Raw genomic sequence first — 15159 nt, 5'->3', positions numbered from 1 at the left:
ACATTTTAAGAGAGGTTGATTTTTAAGCAGAACACAACTGCAATTGGTGGAATTTCCAACGTTATAATTAATGAAGTAGAAAAGCAAAGGTAGTATGGAGAGAACAAATTTGGGGGCAAAGCGGCCTCAGGCAGACTAAAAGCCATCTCTCCTACACTATCCTTTTTCCAGTTGCTACTTCTACTACTTTTAACCCAAGGTTTCTCTTAAAAGTCCAACTTATTTGACAGTGGCTCAAATGGATAATGAAGACACCACCTACCTCTCAAGGTTGCTGAAAAATTAAATATCAGTCAGCCATTTAACACAATGCATGGCAATGACTATGCAGTACATCAGCTCTGACTCAAGGCTTTTTTTCTTGGATTGAACATTCTACCCCATGAGAATGGAACAGCAAGATTTACTCTCTCCCGCATAAGAAGACGTTTTATCCCAGATCATTCACAATATAGGTAGCTTCCTTTTTTGACCAAATATTCTCAACATAAAAGATGTAATCAGGGAAAATTTGCAAAAGAAGAAACATAGCATACAAAAATGAGAAATGTACTTGATGCCTCATTAGTTATCAAATAAATATAAAACCATGAGAGTGCATTTTATAACTACGATACAAAATGTTTTTACTTTTCTTTCTAGCACCTCCCAATTCAAACAACAAAACTTTTCCAGACAATATATATTCAAACTATAGTAAGCCTTGTCCCTTAGCATATTTTTGCTGTCCCTGTAAACTAATCAACTATCTTAGAAAATAAGGAATATTGATCAATAGATACCAAAAAATACAAACGTTCAAAACATTTGACCCTAAAATTATGTTTCTGAAAACCTACCTTGAGAACAAAGTTCAAAAAATGGAACAAGATACATAAGTGACTTTTACTTTAGCATTACTTATAAGAGTAGGAAAGAAACCAGAACCAACTAAAGATCTAACAATATGGCAACAATTAAGTAAAATATGGTAAATCCACATGATGAAATGTTATCAGTAATAATAAAGACTAATAATGGCTTTAAAAAGACTAACATTTCTAAAGTATTTGCTATAACAAACAATCCTATTATAAAATTAAATGGACTTGGCACACAGCTATAACCTATCATCATATTAGAAAAATTTAATGGACAACAAGCTCCTCTGATCTCAGGAAACTTAGAAAATAAAACAATGTTGACACGAACAGAACGAACTACTGAACACTTCCACACCAGGTATTTTTAACACATAGTGGACATAGTAAAGAAAGTGTTCTACTGGTCTTTTTAATGATGGCTTGGCTCCTGCCCTTGCATCCTTCACTCCTACAGCTGGCAGCACTGGATCTGGATCCCATCCTGTCTCTAGTCAGAGGAGACACATATCCATTAACATGCTAAACTGCAGTAAACCCTTACAATGCCATACTCATCAATAAACAGGAATGACTATTGAAATACACAACAGCATAGATGACTCTCACAAATATGTTATGAGGAAGAAATCAGCCTTAAAAGAAATACATTCTGTATGATTCTATTTATGTGAAGTTCAAGAACAGGAAAAACTAATCTATTATAATAGAAATCACATCAGTGGCTGCCTGGAAAGGGAGTGGGAGATTTATTGAGAAAAGACCTGAGGTTGTAAATGCTCGATACCTTGATTTGGGTGTGGATTAATAGATCTGTACATTTGTTATAACTTAGCAAACTGTACAGTTAAGATCTATGGTATGTAAATTATATCCCACTAGGGGAAAAACAATCAAGTACACACAGTCAACCCTCCATGGGATTCAACCAACCTCAGATCAAAAATATTCAGGAAAAATAGTGCATCTGTACTGATTATGTACAAACATTTTCCCTGTCATTATGCCCTAAACCATACCATATTAATGATTACTTACACAGCATTTATACTGTATTAGGTATTGTACATAAACTAGAGATGATTTAAAGTATACAGGAGGGGCTGAACATAGTGCCTCACATCTGTAATCCCAGCACTTTGGGAGGCCAAGGCGGGTGGATCACCTGAGGTCGGGAGTTTGAGACCAGCCTGGCCAACACGGCAAAACCCGATCTCTACTAAAAATACAAAAAGTGGTCAGGCACGGTGGTGGGTGCCTGTAATCCCAACTACTCAGGAGGCTGGGGCAAGAGAATCGCCTGAACCCAGGAGGCGGAGGTTGCCGTGAGCCGAGATCGCACCACTGCATTCCAGCCTGGGTGACAGAGCGAGACTCCGTCTCAAAAAAATAAAAAAGTATACAGGAGGATGTGCATGGGTTACATGCAAATATTAATACTATGCCACTTTATGTCAGGGACTAGAGTATGCTTAGATTTTGGTACCTAAGGGAAGTCATGAAACCAATCTCCCACAGATACTGAGGGACAACTGTACTTTAAATCCATAATAGATTAACCAGAGGTCAACGGACAGCATTTATAAGCCATGAAATAAGTTTTCAAATAGAAAATAATAATCCTACCTGATAGAATCCAAAATAAGAGGCAATCCCGCAAAAATGCATTTACGTGACCAAATTTCTAAACTAGCACTAATAAACTTATTTTAAAACAGTAGCTTGTGCATCTGTGTCAGTGATATAGCTATATTCTATTTTCCCAAGAAATAAAGTTTTCAATTAGCAATAATCATGCCTCAGATAAACCTCATTGGCTATGATACTGCCACTGTACAAAGCTAGAAATAAAGTTTTCATAAATTATATAGCCTAAGAAAAGGCACAATACACTTAAACCAGATTATCAGAAGCACATTAATTTTACTAACCTAACCATGAGATTAAGACGTTAAGGTCCAAGAGGTAACAATAGTTTTTAAGACTATACATCAATAATGCTAGGGTTTATAAAACCTTTGGCTGCTGTCAAACCAAACATGCCAGAACATATAATTTAACAACTGTAGACTGTGACCACCTGGACTGGACTGAACACTAGCAACCAGCCTGAAACAAATGTGCTATCCTATACACAGGCTCCATACCTACACAACATGAGGCAAACATCACAAATCAAGAAAAAAAAATCCACTTTGAACTGGATTTATTTCTAATAAGGATTTTGAATTGTTTCTATTTTTCTTGTTCTAGTTCAAATTACAAAGACGCTGTTATAATATGCTAAATCATAATCAGGATGGAGTCATTTTTTGTTCATCAAGATAAATGCCTTTTATGTACCACATGAAACTACTTAAAACATGAATCTCAAAATGATTCAGCCGTGGAGATAACTTCAAGGACCATATATTTTAATAATACAAAGCCACAAGTAACTCAATTACTAATGCTTCTAGAGTACCTAGCCTTGCTCTGAACAATAAATTTTTTAAAAACCACTTTGGGTTTCACATCCATCTAGTTTTATTAGATGCTCTTATACTAAGGTTTCTAGGTTTTCTCAAACTAGCTGAGCTCAATGGCCTTTCCATATTAAATTTTAAATAAGACTTTTTAAATTCTATATTCTTATATTGAATAAAAATAATTTAACTAGAATGGAGACCGGATGTTCTAGTTAGTCTAATATTTTGATTAAAACTATGAGGATTTCCAAATTCAGACTTAAAATATAATAAAATACAATTAACATCAAAACTCAAATGGTAAATAATTTAAATTTTTATGCATTTGGATAATAATAAATTAGTACTAATCAGGTAAAGTGATAAAATATCAAGGTAACTGATTTCTGGGTGCTAGAATGTCAGATAAATTCATTACAATGATATAAGTTCCCATGGTTATATCATAAACAACCACTAATCCTGAAGGTTTGATTCACGAATTTATGTATTTTTTTTTTAAGTTTTAACCTGTGTTTACCAAGCACATCATCTGCCAAACCCTTTTACTCACAAAGTACTTCCATCTCATAAGAGAAAGAAAACAGAAATGGAAAAGCAATAAGCCCTCCATAGACACTGCTGGGAGATACATAACTTTTTCTCCAGCCACTGCATGTCAAACCAATAGAATGGGTGATTCTAAATCAAAGATTTAGCATGGTAATACAATCACCCGAGGGTGGTCTCCTCACCAACTCAAATGCACAAGACAGAGAGAACTCCATAGCAAATTAGGGACATTTTTTATATGTCCTGATTCAGAATATAAAGAGGGAAAGAAAAATCATATGAGCTATTTTCTACCCAGTGATCCCAAATAATTTTAATGAGTTATTCTTTTTCTTGGTCCTAAGTCTTTTTATTCCTGCCCATCTCTTATTTCTGCTCAACATTTATAGAGCATTTATATATTTTTGCAAGCTTTAACCGGTATATTTTTACATCATTTCAATGCAGTGGCAAAGCACTGTTGGCCTCATTTAATAGCTGAGAAACAGAAAGGTTAATATCTTACTCAAGGCCCTTCTTGAAGTCAGTAATAAATTTAAGATTTGAGCTCTGAATTTTAATACGGTAATTAGCCAAAGTCTATTGGGCCATGAAGTTTACCAGCAGAAAGCCAAACTAAGGGCTCCTTATCATTTTCTGAGTTGTTCCACATTAATGTAAATATGCAGCATTATACATGCAATTCAAATGATTTTATCTTGAGGAGTCATTAACAACATTTAAAAAACTGCTCAGTAGATGTTTCTGTTCACCTTGAAGATGAACTTTCTACAGAACTCCTTGCTACTTGGCAACTTCTAAATGTGTGGCTGCAAACGAAGCATGGTCATCCACTCAAAATGGGTGGAGGGCAGTGTTGGAGGAGCAGATCTGGAACGTGACTGTAACTAAGCTCAAAACATAATCAAGTATATAGTGATAGTCTCTGTCAGAAGAAACTTTTTTATTTTTTTTTGAGATGGTGTCTCGCTCTGTCGCCCAGGCTGGAGTGCAGTGGGGTGATCTCGGCTTACTGCAAGCTCCGCCTCCTGGGTTCACGACATTCTCCTGCCTCAACCTCCCTAGTAGCTGGGACTGCAGGCGCCCATCACCACACTCGGCTAATTTTTTGTATTTTTAGTAGAGATAGGGTTTCACCGTGTTACCCAGGATGGTCTCGATCTCCTGACCTTGTGATCCACCCACGTCAGCCTCCCAAAGTGCTGAGATTACAGGCATGAGCCACTGCACCCGGCCAGAAGAAACTATTTTTAACGTGAGGTTTAAAATGGTCCACATTATTAAATCTCCATAAGAGGATAAATAAGAATTAAAAATACCAGGGCCCCCTGCCCTCTAGTTGAGAATCTCTGCGTCAATGAACCACTGTTGTCTGGTGGAGTTTGGCACATCCTCAAGTGCTTGGGGACAGAAAAACACAACTACCAGATTACAAAAAATTCAGAAATGGGTTATCCAAAGGTCAATTATTCGTCAGAGTTTTCCCAGTACCATGAAAGGTAAGGAGATACTGGATTTCACAGTATGTAATCAATACTCAAATCACTAGAAAGGTATGTTTTGCAGTGGGATGCCAGTTTAATAGGACTTTCCATTATCCCTTTGAAGTAAATTCCCTTTCCTTGTGATTCCCTGCTAACCAAATGATGCTCTGATTACCAATTCTATCACTTGGGTATCCAGATCCTGAGAATGATGTACACCGGATAATGTAAACATAGTCCCTAGAAACACCTGTTACCCCTCTGAAAATTAGTTTAAGATCATTATGGTTCATGTATTAGTGTTCTGATTTTGGCTAGTCTGAGCTATTTCCCAAAAGTCTGATCAATTCTGAAGGAGCTAACAAAATAGTCTCTAGACCTGCAAAGCCAAGAAATAGACTGGACAAGCGATGTCTAACCCCCACTGTGACGTCACCTTCATCGCTCACCATCTCAAGCAGGTCCAGCTGAATCTCTGTGTCTTGTTCCAGGACCTGCACCATGAGCCAGCGTAGAAAATAAAGCATACTTTCTGGATTACCACTGAGTACTTATGTCTTCCTGACATCCAGGCAGTCAACATCTATTAGTCAACTATCGGGTATTTCCATGCTAGAAATGCATGCTAAAGAATACAGTCTAGAAAAATAAAATACATACACAAATAACATAAAAATCACTGTATTTATGCATAATCAATAACATATTCAGTCACATCTCTACTATTTATGAAACTTTTCTCTCTCACACTCCAAGTAACTTACAGCTGAATTTTCCAATTCTTTTGACCACACTACATAGTAAGACTTTTTATCTCACAACCTAGAACTCAAAGTTTCACAAAACATACAGACTTGCTAGGATCTGCTATTTTCTTCTGAAATAGACTTTAGGCTTGAATAGCATCTCCTACTCTCGTCTCTCATTTTTCTCTTAAATGCTAATAATGACCTACTAAGTTTGTTTCTTGACCCACTAGTTGATCACCATCCACACCTGAAAAACAAAAATGCTGCTCCAAGGCCTGGAGATGTGGCTCCCATTGCTACTTCCTTTCTCTTTTCTCCAAAAACCCCTACTCCTTGGAAGCACACATCTGCTCACCTTCCTCATTGGGACCATCTAATGACACCTCAGTCACTCCTACTCATTTACAGATGACTTTTTTTACTTGGCCTACTTCATCTAATATACTAAGATGGAACAGGTGGTTCTAAATCGAAGATTTAGTACGGTACTACAATCACCCCAGAGTGTTGTCGTCACGCTAACTCAAATACACAAGAGAGAGAGAACTTTTTAAAACCTAAATCACCAATCTCTCCACCACAATTGCTGACAATTTTTGATGACATACACATCCAAATAGAACATCTCAGTTTCCTGAGTTCCAACTACCACTTCCTCCTCCATTCTTTCTCAACTACCCCACTCATGTAGTCTTATTCTAGACTTCTTATTCCAGAAAAAATTTTAAAACATGGTGTAGAGCCAATCACCCAGCCAACCTCAGCCTAGATTAGTTGATCCTCAGCCAATCTGTAAATCCATAAGAATAAATGATTTTTTTATTAAGCCACTGAGCTTTGGCATACTTTGTTCTGTGGCATTTTTGTGGCAATAGTTAACTAACACATTCATCATCTCTATACCTAAGTAAAAGTAGTCTAACATGGCTGAAGAAAATCACACAACCATTCTACCTGATATTTATGACTGCAAATCTCAAAGGAGTTCCCAATATGTCCTGACAATTCGACTGCACTTCACTAGTAAATTCACCTTCATCCTTTGCAAGACAATGATTTATCATCTTTAGTTCAAATCTCCAGCATCTCTTTTCCTCACCTTCCTTTTGGCTGATTACTTGCCACAGCCTTCATAATTATATGCAAGCTGATAAAATACCTACCTTTCCACCATCCAAGCCACTAACTTGTATCTGACAACACAGTCTGCCTTCTCTCTGGTTAACAGAGTTTTCCTGTTCCCATCTAAGGTAAACCCCTTCATTTTGTTTTGGATGCCAACCTCTCTCACTTTTGCAATTATACCCTTTGTTTCTTTCTACCCTTTATCACATCAACTTTAACTTTTCTACTAGGTTATTCTAACTAACATAAAAACATGCTTTAAAATATTACCCATCAAAAAACAAAACTAAACAAACAAACAAAAACACCCTTAAACTCATCATCCCCTTCAGCCAGCACATTCTCTCCCCTTTCACAGAAAAGGCACTGAAAGAATTGTCGGTACTCTCTGAGTCCACTTATTCTTAGTCCACTCCAAACCAGTTTTCATTCTCACCGTCACCTCTAAATAGCTTTTCCCAAGGTCATTAATGACCAGTGTGACCATATAATTTATCATCCACACCGGAACATTTCTGGAGTAAAATAAACACTAATCAGACAAGACACCAGATTAACAGGCATAAAATAGGACTGTCTCAGGCAAACGAATGCAATGACACCTACACTGATATGGCTCAATTCACTTTCTTGACCTATCAGGAACATCAGACAGAGCCAAACACTGTCTCCTTGAAGCACTTTCTTCTCTAGAACTTGCATTCTGTGACACCACATACACCTGCTTTTCCTCCTACGACACCAGTACTCCATCTCCCTCATCTCCTCATCTAACATCTGGAATGCCCCAGATTATGTCTTTGGCTTCCTTTCTCTGTCTACACTACCTCTTAAAGTGACCTCGTTCACTTCAATATGCCACCAATATGCCAAATCTACCTCCCTAACCTGACCCCTTCCCATCACAGAACCAACTTATTCAGCATCTCCACTGAAAAGTCCAACTGGTAGAAGTTAACACAACCATAATAGAACCATTAATTCCCACCACCCCAAATATATATCCCCATCCCATGTCTTCACTATCTCAGACAACAGCACTATAATCCACCCAGTTGCTCACGCCAAAAATGGAGGAGCCATTCTTGATCATTCTCCTTCCTCCATCCCATCATGCAAATCCATTAGTAAATTCCATTGGCCCTACCTCCAAATATCTCCCAAATCTATTGTTCACCATCTCACGCCAACAACCCAGGCCCAAGCCACTAGTCTCTCACTTAGCCTACCCCAACAGGTATCTAAAGGGCCTCCAACTTCTTCTACTGCCCCCACAGTCCATCCTCCACCTAGCAGATGGGAAAGGGGAACAACCTGTCTAAAGCATAAATTCCCTGCCCAAACTATAACGGGAACAAAACCAAACCTCCTTATCATAGGCTACAAACCCGCTTTATCTGGCCCTATCTACCTTTCTAACCTAATCTCATCTTTCTCCACTCTCTCATCATTTAGTCTGCTCAAATAATAATCGTCCTTTTCTTTCTGGTCCATAAAATGTGCCAAACTTATTCCCATCTCAGGTCCTTTGCTCTTTCTGCTTGGAATGTTCTCTGTCTTTACTTTTACATCACTCCCTTCTCTTCATGCAAGTCTCTGCTCAAATGACTCCTCCACAGGGAATAATGTAAAATTCACCTGTTTCTCTATCTATGGGTATATTATTTGTCTCGTCCCTACCCCTCCTCTACAATGTAAAGCCTTTCAAGACAGGGACCTTATCTGTCCTGCTTGGCATTGTAACACCAATGGTTGGAACAGTGTCTGGCATAGAATAGATACCCCATAAATATTTAATAAACTGTTGATTGAAAGATGGAATTCATCAGGATCAATACTGGCAGTGAAAATAAAGAGGTAAGCTCAATAGCTTAGATATAGAGAAGGTAAAGGGCAAGCCATGTATACAAAGCAGTAAAGTGGTTCTTCATCCATACCTGATCTGGCCTGATCCAGCTACAGGTCTTAAAAATCTTAGATCTTCAAGGGCAGTTCAATTCGGTCTTAAACTAATCCTGACCAATACCACAAAGCTTATTGGGCACCTAATCAGTGTCTACAGTCTGGCGTTAATCTTGCTGCTCTAAACGTGATATGCTCCCCTAAGTACCCTAATGCTTGCCAAGCCACAGCATGACTCCTAATGCCCCACATAACAAGCCCCAGATCCTGGGTTTGCTGCCCAGTTTCCTATGGGCATGCAGACCCTTCACAATCTCAAACTTACTTGGTTGTGGTCATTACAATTGCCCAGCCCTTATCAAGTCTCTTCACAAGCCAGAAATTTAAAAGCTGTAGGCTTGAGTGTTCACCCAGGGCAGCTCTTCCTGGATAAAGGCACTGCCACCAGCCTAACAGTAGATGCCACCACCACTACCAACACCACAAAACTCCTGCTGCCAGGTTCTCTGCAGCATCTCATTCAGACCTGAATTTGTAACTCAACTCTAAACATTTCAGTTTGGACTGCATGCTACCCTCAGTTTTTTGTTGTTGTTGTTATTTTGAGATGGAATCTCACTCTGCTGCCCAGGCTGGAGTATAGTGGTACGATCTTGGTTTACTGCAACCTCCGCCTCCCAGATTCAAGCGATTCTCCTACCTCAGCCTCACGAGTAGCTGGGACCACAAGTGTGCACCACCATGCCTGGCTAACTTTTGTAATTTTAGTAGAGATGAGGTTTCACCATGTTGGGCAGGCTGGCCTTGACCTCCTGAGCTCAGGTGATCTACCTCCTTTGGCATCCCTCCAAAAGTGCTGGGATCACAGGTGTGAGAAACTGTGCCCAGCATACCTTCAGTTTAAAAATTACTTTTTTGAAAATGTCAGAAAAAAACAAACACAAACACACAAAAAATACTTGTTGAGTACTTGCTCCATCAGGTCAGTGCTCCTATGCCTAGTCCTATTCATCTCTGGCTCAAGCTCCAATGCCAATCAGAGGTTAAGCAACTTAGGCAAGGTCACATGGTATTTAAACAGCAAAGCCAAGATCCAAACCCAGTCTAAGTATATACTGTATTCATTGTGCTTTGTTTTTGTTTTGTTTTTTTTTTTTTGTAGCACCAGGACCGGACCGAGTACTTATCAGATACTCCATCAATGACTGTTTAACTGATGGAGTGTCTTATTTTTAAGACAGATTTTTAAAACAAATCTCCACCTAATGGGAATTTCATTTCAATGTTTACTCACACAATATAGAAATACAAAAAGCAAAAGCACTCTTCACCAAAATCCACTTTACCTACTCACCTGATGAACCAACTCTCTCCATGACCTCAGTAAGTACACTCTACTGTGCTTGCACACATCTGCTCCTCCAGCTGGGATGCATTTTACCAACTCATATGTGTTGGATTTCCTCCCACATCTGTTTATGACACTTGCACTTATTGAAATTACACAATTTAAGTAAATGAATTCAATGAAATGTGAATGTAAAAAGAGCTCTTTCTATGAAAACTAACTTGGCTGCTTTGGAGCGGCTTGATCAATGTGTTACTGGAAAAAAAATAAATGTTTTCAATCCAATTAGACATGGGAGGAATGAAAGAGAAACTGTATAATTCAAAGAAGATTTTGCATTGAGATTTCTTTTCAAGTGTCTCAGTTCTTGCTGCACTTAAAAAAAAAAGAAAAGAAAAAGAAAGCCTGGAAATTATAGTTGGTGCATGATTATGGTGTGGTTTGTGCAAAAAAGGACCTGCAGCTCTTGAAACAGCTGACCATACTTAGTTTTACAAACAAAGATTGGCATACAATTGTAAACCTACATGTTTGAGGTTAAAATATTTAGGGTACACATGTATTGTTTTGGTGATTTCTCTACTTTGGCAGGCTTTTTATTAAGCCAACTTAAAGCTTTTTCAACTATGTCAACAGGCCTGGTATCATGTAAGCCCCTTCATGTGACGTCCTTCCTTTGGGAATATGCAGAGTAAAACACTATCTACATAGCATACTCCCAGCAGTTCTAGTTTGAAGCAAAACAACAACCTGCCCTACACCACCAATAAAATGGACACACTACGTTGAATTTCTACTATACTGAGATTGTGTTAAACAATTAAGTCTGTTTATTACCAATAATTGATTTTAGATGTCCCTTGAAAAACTCTCATTTAAATTCTGCTTCATTTCTAAAGAGACGTTTCTGTCTCAAATAATTCCAATTCGTCTAACATGTTTCATGAACTTTTTAAAACCCATCCATTCAACATCATCAGATGTTTCTTAAATTCTTCTAGATGATAAAAGTTCTAATATAGAAAGAATCTGTAGATGAGTACTCATAATATTAATTGAGGAATGAGAGCATTTACTTTCATGGGCACTGTTTATTAACATCATTACCTTTGTTTTTAACACTTACATCAAGTGGAAAACTCTTACCTACTTTTAGGAAGCCAAAACAAACACCCAAAGGCTGAGAAGTTAAACTCATGTAACAAAACTACAAATTTAGCAATGAAGTAAATGCTTGAAGAAGTTCAAGATCTTTTAGGATTCTCCAAAAGTGTTAATTAATACATCTAATGACAAAGCATATATCTTGAATAATTTTTGGATCATGAAAAAAATTTTTTAGTTATAAAGACATTTACATTTTTGAATTTATAAACTCTCTTTGTAAGCAATACTAATTAACGACAATTTAATAGTTGCTGTGTGATGTTGAACAAATTATTTAACCTTCTTAAGCCTATTTCTTCAATCACATTGGGGTAACACCTATCTTACATGGAGGCATAAACATCAAATGAGCTACATATAAAATGCTTAGCATATAGCTGGCAATATACCCATGTGAAAATCCTTCATACACACACACACACACAGACACACACTCACTTACATATTTGTATTTTTTATATCTAAAGACAAGTATTCTTGGCCGGGAGTGGTGGCTCATGCCTATAATCCCAGCACTTGGGGAGGCCAAGGTGGGCAGACTGCTTGAGGTCAGGAGTTCAAGACCAATCTGGCCAACATGGCGAAACCCCATCTCTACTAAAAATACAAAAATTAGCCGGATGTGGTGGTGCATGTCTGTAGCCCCAGCTACTCGGAAGACTGAGGCGGGAGAATTGCTTGAAACTGGGAAGCGGAGGTTGCAATGAGCCAAGATCACACCACCGCACCACAGCCTAGGCAAAAGCGCAAGACTCTGTCTCAATAAAATAAAAAGATTAAAAAATTTAAAAATAAAGCCAAGTATTCTTAACAGTGGAAGGTGAGGCAAGCAGCAAGGTACACGGATTCTCTGAAAGTGTATTGAAAAAGTATGCAAAACTTTGTGTAGATAAGCTAATGTGTCCTTTCCTTAGGAAAGGGTTGACAGTTTTTCATCAGATTCTCAAAGGTGTCCATAACCACCAAATGTCCAAGAGCATACTTTTCAATAGCCTTTGGCTGTATTTTCTCTATTTCCCAGATTTATGCAGTTCATAAAGTTTGCTTTAAAACTCTAGACACAAGTTAAATTTTAATTCTCTCAACAACCACCACCAAAAAAGTTGAATTACAAGTGTAGTCATAGGTAAAATATTGGTTCTCCTTTTAATTCCCTTTAAAAAAAAAAAACTGTAAATTCATTTAGCTCAAATTATCCTCCAATTTTGCCATAAATAAAACCAAATATCCAAACTTAAAGCCAAAGTTTAAAAACCTAAACAAACAAAAAAACAACAGCAGCAACATACACAAACACATAAAAAGCTAGGAGACCTGGAATGGCCAAGAATTAAAGCCCTATTGCTTGTATAAATCAGAAGGGACTATAATAACAGTAGTCCCTTCTTTGGAGTTAATTTTTTAAATTACTCATTCCCTCATTCTGACTCCAAGTTAACAACTTTCATTTCAAATAGCTATCATATTGTTTAAAGTTAGTGTAATAAGGAGACCGTACGGTATCATGGAAGAGACCCTAAACTAGTAATCTGGGAAAACAGGGTTATAGCCCTGTTCTGTCACCAACTGACTGCCAACAGATGGCTGGATCTCAGCATTCTACGGCACAATGATTCTACATCAAAACATGCAATCCCAAAAATACTTTCTAGCCCAATACTGTACTTTATTACTAAAACAGAAACTTACAAAAGGGAGGTCACCTGGTAAAAGATTTGAGTCTAGGTCTAGCGAGAAAAATATACCATCAACAAGAAACATTTGAATTACAGAAACTTCTGTTCCCACTGTCAGCACCTTCGGGGCATACAAATTCAGAGCACGGCTTTCAGTTAGGGCCACTTAAAACTTCAGCTTAACATTAATAACACCAGACACCTCCACCATACTGCTTTTTTCACCATACTGCTTTTTTAAGGTGGACAGCACCTCACAAGAAAGATGTAACAAAACACAGATTGACAAAAAACATATAAAACAGGAAAGAGGAGTCTGGTGTATCTTGATATGGTATAGTCTTATTTTTTTTCATTGAAAAACACATGTTATGGAAAAAGTAGCTATTTTTAATCAAATTTATTTCTCAACTGCCTTTTCCAAAACAAGTATTTTTCAATCGAAAATAAAAGAAAGCTTTACAAACCAGGATAGCCCTATGCTGAAGAGATATCCCTCCCCCTCTTAAAAACAAAATGAAACTATACAAATGTTAAGCATCTAATAAGCCTGCCAAATGTAACTCTTAGAATGTATTCCTGCATATTCTAAAAGCTAAGCAATATATACAAGAGGCAAATTAGCATGGCAAGAGTTTTCTGAAAGGCTGTGATGACTAGTATTTCAGGACTGGAACATGACAGTTATTAAAAGAAACATGAGAGGCGTTCTCCTAACTCCTAATAGGCCCATGTCCCCACCACAAGAACTACTACAAACAACATTCAGGGCTGAATTCACACAGTTTTGTCTCTAATGCCTAAATGATTTTTCTCAATTTTCTCCCATGTGGTCCATTGTGAATCAAAGAAATCAGTAATTCAATTGTTGAAGGTCAAATATAAGGGTATAATGAGGCCCATGCGCTAAAATGAATAAATGGAATGAACAAAAAGAAACCAAGATAAACTCCTGTTGAAAATAATGCCCCAGAATCTAGTGAATAGTTTAAATGTACCTAAAAGACAAGAATGAGATGACATCTTAGCACAGTGATCTCATGACATACACCAAACACTTTCTTCTATGTTAAAAAAAAAAATTCATCTGGCATCTGATGCATACATTTAGAAACATCCCCAATATTGACCAAGGTTTTTCAAATGCCTTACCTCATAACTAGAACTTCCAAGCAAAGGCTAATGAGGCCATCTGGGAAAGATCACCAGGAGACCTTACTACTGCCAATATTTCACATGGAACAATCGATAGCATGTCTTAAAAAGTGCAAAGATTTCAATCTCCAAATTCATTTTGTAGCATATTTCAACTAGCTAGCAGGGATAAGGATTAAGCCAACAACTTCCTATTTGTGTAAGTAGAATTTAAAGATTATTTCTTAAGAATTTAGCCCTAGTTATTGTTGTTGTCCTTAAAACACAGTGTCCCTGTTAGAAGGAATATAAATAAACACACATTTTCAGATGGCAATTTGGCATCGCTATCAAAAAATTAATATACGCATGTACTCTTTGATTCACCAATTCCATTTTGAGGAATCCAGCTTATAAAGTTTGGGTATGCAAATGTAAAACTGTCCACTCATTGTACTGTTTATATAAAGGTGAAAAATCATACATGTATATAGCTGATTAACATGAGTTAGACCCATATGCATTAATGTGTAAAGACCCCTAAGACACTGTTCAGTTGAAAAAGCAAGTTTCAGAACAAGTATAGTATTTCTTATGTAAAAAATCTATGTGTACGTGTGTGTGAATAAACACATGGAAAATGGTCTGAAGGGATTCACAGTAGATAACAGAAGCTACCCTCTAGGGAAGAAGA

The 15159-nt window shown here is 37.4% G+C and overlaps 1 protein-coding gene and 1 non-coding gene across 5 annotated transcripts in view; both read right to left on the bottom strand.

The window, feature by feature from the left end:
• KLHL2 (kelch like family member 2) overlaps positions 1-15159 on the bottom strand; it is a 118681-nt gene that overhangs the window by 69987 nt on the left and 33535 nt on the right. The gene's annotated exons all lie outside the window — the stretch shown is intronic.
• Positions 2557-2703, bottom strand: LOC117086586. The gene has a single exon (XR_004438462.1). It is a non-coding gene; the product is annotated as a U4 spliceosomal RNA (small nuclear RNA).

Source organism: Trachypithecus francoisi, unplaced genomic scaffold (assembly GCF_009764315.1).
Source record: "Trachypithecus francoisi isolate TF-2019V2 unplaced genomic scaffold, Tfra_2.0 Lachesis_group1, whole genome shotgun sequence".
NCBI classification, from domain to species: Eukaryota; Metazoa; Chordata; class Mammalia; order Primates; family Cercopithecidae; genus Trachypithecus; species Trachypithecus francoisi.
Note: the sequence above shows the minus strand (reverse complement) of the source record. Positions and strands in the feature narration are given on the sequence as shown.